We start from the raw sequence: 6,000 nt of genomic DNA, 5'->3' as shown, positions 1-6,000 counted from the left end.
TTTTACTGTCCAATCTGAGACTATTGGGGAGCATTCATTATAGCACACTGGCCAATACAATGCCCATGTCAAGACTGCAACCCCATCTTGGGGCACAGGACTCAGCATATATTCATCACAGCACACAAGACCAACCATAACACAGAAGGTTTGTAAGAGCCAGAGGAATAGGACATCTGTTAAAGATAGTGAGTTCTATACAAGACATAGACCTTTATGCATGAAATATCTACAGTCACGTAAACAAGACCCACCCAGTGAAACACCAATGAACAAGCTAGTGTAAATTGGGAAATCTCAGAGTCCTCCAACCCTAGATTAAGCTACAGGTAATTAATGGCTTCAGAGAGAGCTAGAAACTGTTTTCTCCAGGGAAAAGCTCCCAATACATTATCCAGTTCCAAACGGTCAACCTTAAAAACACACACCTCACTAATTAGGTTCAGCAGATTGAGTTATATATAGATACATAGTTAAAGAAGTGGTCCTGAATTTGAGAAGGAGTGATGAGGAAACAGAAGTAGTTGGATAGGGAAGAAGTAGGGATGGGTGGAAAGAATGTAGTAGATACTACATTTGTATTTGGGAGTCTAGAAAAGTAAATTTAAAACAATAGTTTCTTCCAATATAAATATAAAGTATAAATAAAAATTTAAATACTTAAAATATAAATGAAATGTATATTTTTATAAATACTTAGATATAAATGAAAACTAGATGCATATGAATTTAATATAAATCAAAATGCAAGAATACAAATATTAAATAGTATTTAGAGACCCTGAAGTGATAAAATATAAAATTATAATGTTTTTAAAGTGAAAAACAGTGATTTAATGGAAAGATTAATAAACTAAAAATCAATTAAGTTGGAATTCAATTCAATATTTTCATGTTATCTCTGTAATCCCTGGGTAAATTCCTGAATGAGACTTTGTTCCTTTGTATTTTAAGTGTGGGTTAAAAACCTGTCCACAGTACTGTCTAGATGCGTATTTGATGAGAAAAGTATAAGAAAAATCCCTGTATTGCTGATACTTTTTACGTGTGTTGTTGTAAAAATATAAAAAATAAAAAAAGTATAGGTTGTCTTTTATCCTGCTAGGTCACACCACAATGCCCCAAGATATCTGCTAGATATCTTGGTGGAAACACATCCCAACTCTGCTGCAGCCCTGTGTCTCCTGCCTCCGCACACTTTGCTACACTCAAACTGTCACATAAAAGAACACACAACACAATAATCTTTGACCCAATTAGTAAGATATAATTGCCAACTTAAACATACAAAACCTGTACCGTTCATCCCTTAAGAACTTGATAACAACAAGTAAATACACAGAGTGGAATCTTTATGTCAGCCTCCATTGTCCTGTCACCAATTCTCTCTCTCTCTCTCTCTCTCTCTCTCTCTCTCTCTCTCTCTCTCTCTCTCTCTCTCCTCTCTTCCTTTCCATTCCAGTCTCCTCCTCTTCCTTCAAACTTCCACCTATTCTTCTTTCTCCTCCAATGACAGGTCTCCTTCTATCCTGTACCCTGACCCTCACCTGTATTTTACAAATTCAATGGGGAGAAGTTTCTGGTGAAGTCACCTGATTCCTAAGTCTGTGAGTAGGCAGTTGTCCTTGAGGCAGTGGAATTAGCATCAAAATACAGATAACTCTAGGGCAAACCACAACATACATGTAGCTTCTTTTCTCTTCCCTATGTAAAATGTCCCTTCCCTATGTCTTAGGTGGTATTAAGTTAGATTATGTAGTAAAAATAAGGGTACAATATCAATCATGATCCTGTATATCATATGACTAGAAATCACACCTGAGGAATAAAAACAATAAATTATGATGACTCATCTTGGTGTTATTATTGGTTTTAAGTGTAATTGCTTGTTAATACTTAAAAATTATTAGGCCTTATTAATTTAAAAGCTTTGGTGAACTGCAGTAGGGATGCTCACTCATGTCCAGTGACTTACAGTGACTCTTTTCTAATTGCAGATGTTACTGCTTTGTTGGCATAGCCAAGCAGCTGGCTTCAGTGTATAGATTATGCTCACTATTTAGGGAACTGTCTCCTACAAACTAGTATAAACTAAATTTGTTTTAGGATCCATATCTAAGGACATTTGCTAAGGACAAAATGCTGGAGTAACTTTTTAATGCAAAATAGATATCTTTCATACAGTATGTTCTCATTATGTTTCCCTTCCCTCTATTCCCTATTCTTTTCCATTTCCCTTTTCATCTGGATCCACTCCCTTTCTGACTCTCATTAGAAAACAGACAAGCCTCTAAGGGATAAGACACTAAAATGTAATGTAATAAGATAAAAGAAAAACAAATACATTAGAATAGGACAAGAACAAGCATAAGAAAAATAGCCCAAGAAAAGGCAGAGGAAGCAGGAGTAGACAGAGACATTTGTACACTCAAGAATCCCATAAAACCTCCAAACCAAAACCCATATCACATGTACAAAGAACATGTAGGAAAAGAGAATAAAAAATAAAAGTGAAAAGAATGAAAAAAGAGACATGACATGTGACAAGGAACCTTAAAAGATGCCTTCGAGTTTGTTTTCTGTTGGCCATGTAGAGCTGACTTTGTAAGAGTAGTTTGTTTTCCTAGTGAGACTCCTTTGGAGAAAAACTAAACTTTCATTTGGAAGATGTTATTATGTGTATATATATATATATGATGGAGATATCCCACTTAGGACTTAGTGTTCCAAGGTCTCTCACTCTATGCTTTTTACACAGCTGTGGGTCTCTCTGTATTTGTTACTGTTTATTATAGGACAAAGTTTCTCTGATAATGACTGAGAAAGATACTGATATATGAATGTAATAGAATATTATTAGGAATTATATTATTGCTATATTGCAATAGTAAAACCATAGTATTTGATTTCCCCCCTATGTCCCTGTGCCTAGTCTCACGTTCTTGGTCACCCAGAAAACATCTGGAATGGGTTCTGTCTTATAGAGTGGTCCTCAAGTCAAATCAGATATTACTTAATACAAACAAAATAAGATTTCTGCCACAAATGCATTGGCATATCTTGTGGGCAGAACATACAACTTTGGTCTTACATCTTTCCTTTGGTAGCATGCACAGTGCCCTCAAGTACCAAGAACACTAGCAAGTAGGGACAAAGGCACTATCTAGTCACCAGCACAACCTATCCATGTTTGATGAGCTGTGCAGGTATTGTCTTCTGCAATGGGGCCTTGCTTTTCGGATAAGATCAGCCTGCTTTGGCAACATCTGGGGTTTGGGGATTTCTATGAGATCCCTATATGTAACCCAATCTTGGTACTGGAATCTTAATTTGATGACATGAGCTGTCCAGTTGAGATTCCATCTCTCCCATTGTTGGAGATTTTATTTAGATCATTTTCATATATGTGTATATTTTCAGAAGTTTCTACTACATTAGGTTTTATGGAATAATTTGAGTACTATTGCTAACTTTTTCATGAAAATCTAGTAGAATTCTGCTTCAAAACCCTTTGTCTTGGGCTTCTTTTTTAGTGGTGACATTTTTAATGACTGCCTCTATTTCACTAGGGTTATAGGTCAGTTTAAATTGCTTATTGGATCTTGATGCAACTTTAGTAGGTTTTGGATAAAAGCATTATCCATTTCCTTAGAGTTTCTAATTTTGTGAAATAAAGATTTTGCTGTTCTTTTTTAATTAACTGATTCATTTATTTATTTTATAGCTCAATTGAAGTTTTCCCTCCCTCCTCTCCTCCCAGTCCCTTCCTATCATGTCCCCTTCTTCCCACTACCCCCTGTCCCTTTCTTTTTATAAGGGAGGAATCCCATGAATATCAACCAGCCTTGACATATCAAGTCTGGTAGGACTAGGTACATCTTCTCCTATGGTGGCTAGACAAAGCAGACTAGTTAGGGGAAAGGAATCCAAAAGCAGCAACAGAGTCAGAGACATCCTGTGTTCCTGATGTTAAGCGTCCCACATGAAGACCAAGCTGCAGAACTGTTACCATATATGCAAGAGGTCTAAGTCTGTCCCATGTATGTTTTCTGGTTGACAGTACAGTCATTGTGTGTCCCTATGAGCCTGGGTCAGTTGATTCTCTAGGTTTTCTTCTGTCTTGACTCTTCTGGCTCTCATAATCCTTTCTCAGTCCTCTTCCTAAAGCTCCACCTCATGTTTGCCTGTGAGTGTCTCCATTTGTTTTCATCAGCTGCTGGGTGAAACCTCTCTGCTCAGAATAATGTTAGGCTCATGTATGCAAGAATAGCAGAAATCATTAATATCATTAATAGTGTCAGCAGTGGGCTCTCTCTAGGCATGGGGCTCAAGATGGGTGGGTCATTCGCCCAATTTCTGCTCCATCTTTACCCCTGTATATCATGCAGGCACAGCAAATTGTGGGTCAAAGGTTTTGTGGCTGGGTTGGTGTCCCAATCCCTCCACTGGAAGTAATTTCTGGTTACAGGAGATGGAAATTTTAGGTTCCCTCTCCCCCATTGCTAAGAGGGTTTTTTTTTTTGTTGATACTTTGTAATTTTATTCTTTTTTTATATTTCTTTATTTACATTTAAAATGTTATTCCCTTTCCCAGTTTCCTGTCCATAAACCCCCATCCCCTCCTCTCCCCCGCAAAAGTGTTCCCCCCCCATCTACTACCCTTATTCTCCCCAGATAATCCCCTGCACTGGAGGTCCAACCTCAGCAGGACCAAGGGCTTTCCCTTCCACTGATGCCCCAACAAGGCATCATATGCTACATATGCAGTCGGAGCCCTGGGCCAGTCCACATATAGTCTTTTGGTAGTGGTTTAGTCCCTGGAAGATCTGGTTGGTTGGTATTGTTGTTCTTATGGGGTTGCAAACCCCTTCAGCTCTTTCAGGCCTTGTTTTAATTCCCTCAAAGGGGTTCCTGTTCTCAGTTCAGTGGTTTGCTGCTAGCTTTGACCTCTGTATTGGACATGCTCTGGATGTGTCTCTCAGGAGAGATCTATATTCGGTCCCTTTCAGCATGCACTTTTTAGGTTTATCAATATTATCTAGTTTTGGTGGCTGTATATATATGGGCCATATGTGGGTCAGGCTCTGAATGGTGGTTCTTTCAGTCGCTGTTTTTAATTTTGCCTCCATATCCCCTCCTAAGGATATTTTTTTCCCCTTTCAAGAAGGAGTGGGAGCATCCGCATTTTGCTCACCCTTCTTGAACTTCCTGTGTTCTATGGATTGCATCTTGGGTAATTCGAGCTTTTGGGCTAACATCCACCTATCAATGAGTGCATACCAAGTGTGTTTTTCTGTGATTGGGTTATCTCACTCAGGATGAAATTTTCTACTTCATTCCATTTGGCTATGAATTTCATGAAGTCATTGCTTTAGATAGATGAATACTACCCCATTTTGTAGATGTAACTCATTTTTTGAGCCCATTCCTCTGTTGCAGGGCATCTGGGTCCTTTCCAGCTTCTGGCTATTATAAATAAGGCTGCTATGAACATAATGGAGCATGCGTCTTTGTTGTATGTTGGAGCTTCTTTTGAGTATATGCCTAAGACAGGTATAGCTGTGTCTTCAGGTAGTGGAATGTCCAATTTTCTGAGGAACTTCAAGATTGATTTCCAGAGTGTTTGTACCTATTTGCAATCCCACCAACAATGGAAGAGTGTTCCTCTTTCTCCACATCCAGCATCTGCTGTCACCTGAGTTTTTTATCTTAGCTCTTCTGATTGGTGTGAGGTGGAATTTCAGGTTTCTTTTGATTTGCATTTCTCTGATGTTTAAGGATGTTGAACATTTCTTTAGGTGCTTTTGGCCATTTGATATTCCTCAGCTGAGAATGTTTTGTTTAGCTCTGTACCCCATTTTTTAAACAGGATTATTTTGCTCTCTGGAGTCTAACGTCTTGAGTTCTTTATATATTTTGGATATTAGTCCTCTATCAGATGTAGGATTAGTAAAGATCTTTTCCCAATCTGTTGGTTGGTTGCTTTTTCGTCCTAATGAT

Source organism: Rattus norvegicus, chromosome 8 (genome assembly GCF_021556685.1).
Source record: "Rattus norvegicus strain SHRSP/BbbUtx chromosome 8, alternate assembly SHRSP_T2T, whole genome shotgun sequence".
NCBI classification, from domain to species: domain Eukaryota; kingdom Metazoa; phylum Chordata; class Mammalia; order Rodentia; family Muridae; genus Rattus; species Rattus norvegicus.
Note: the sequence above shows the minus strand (reverse complement) of the source record.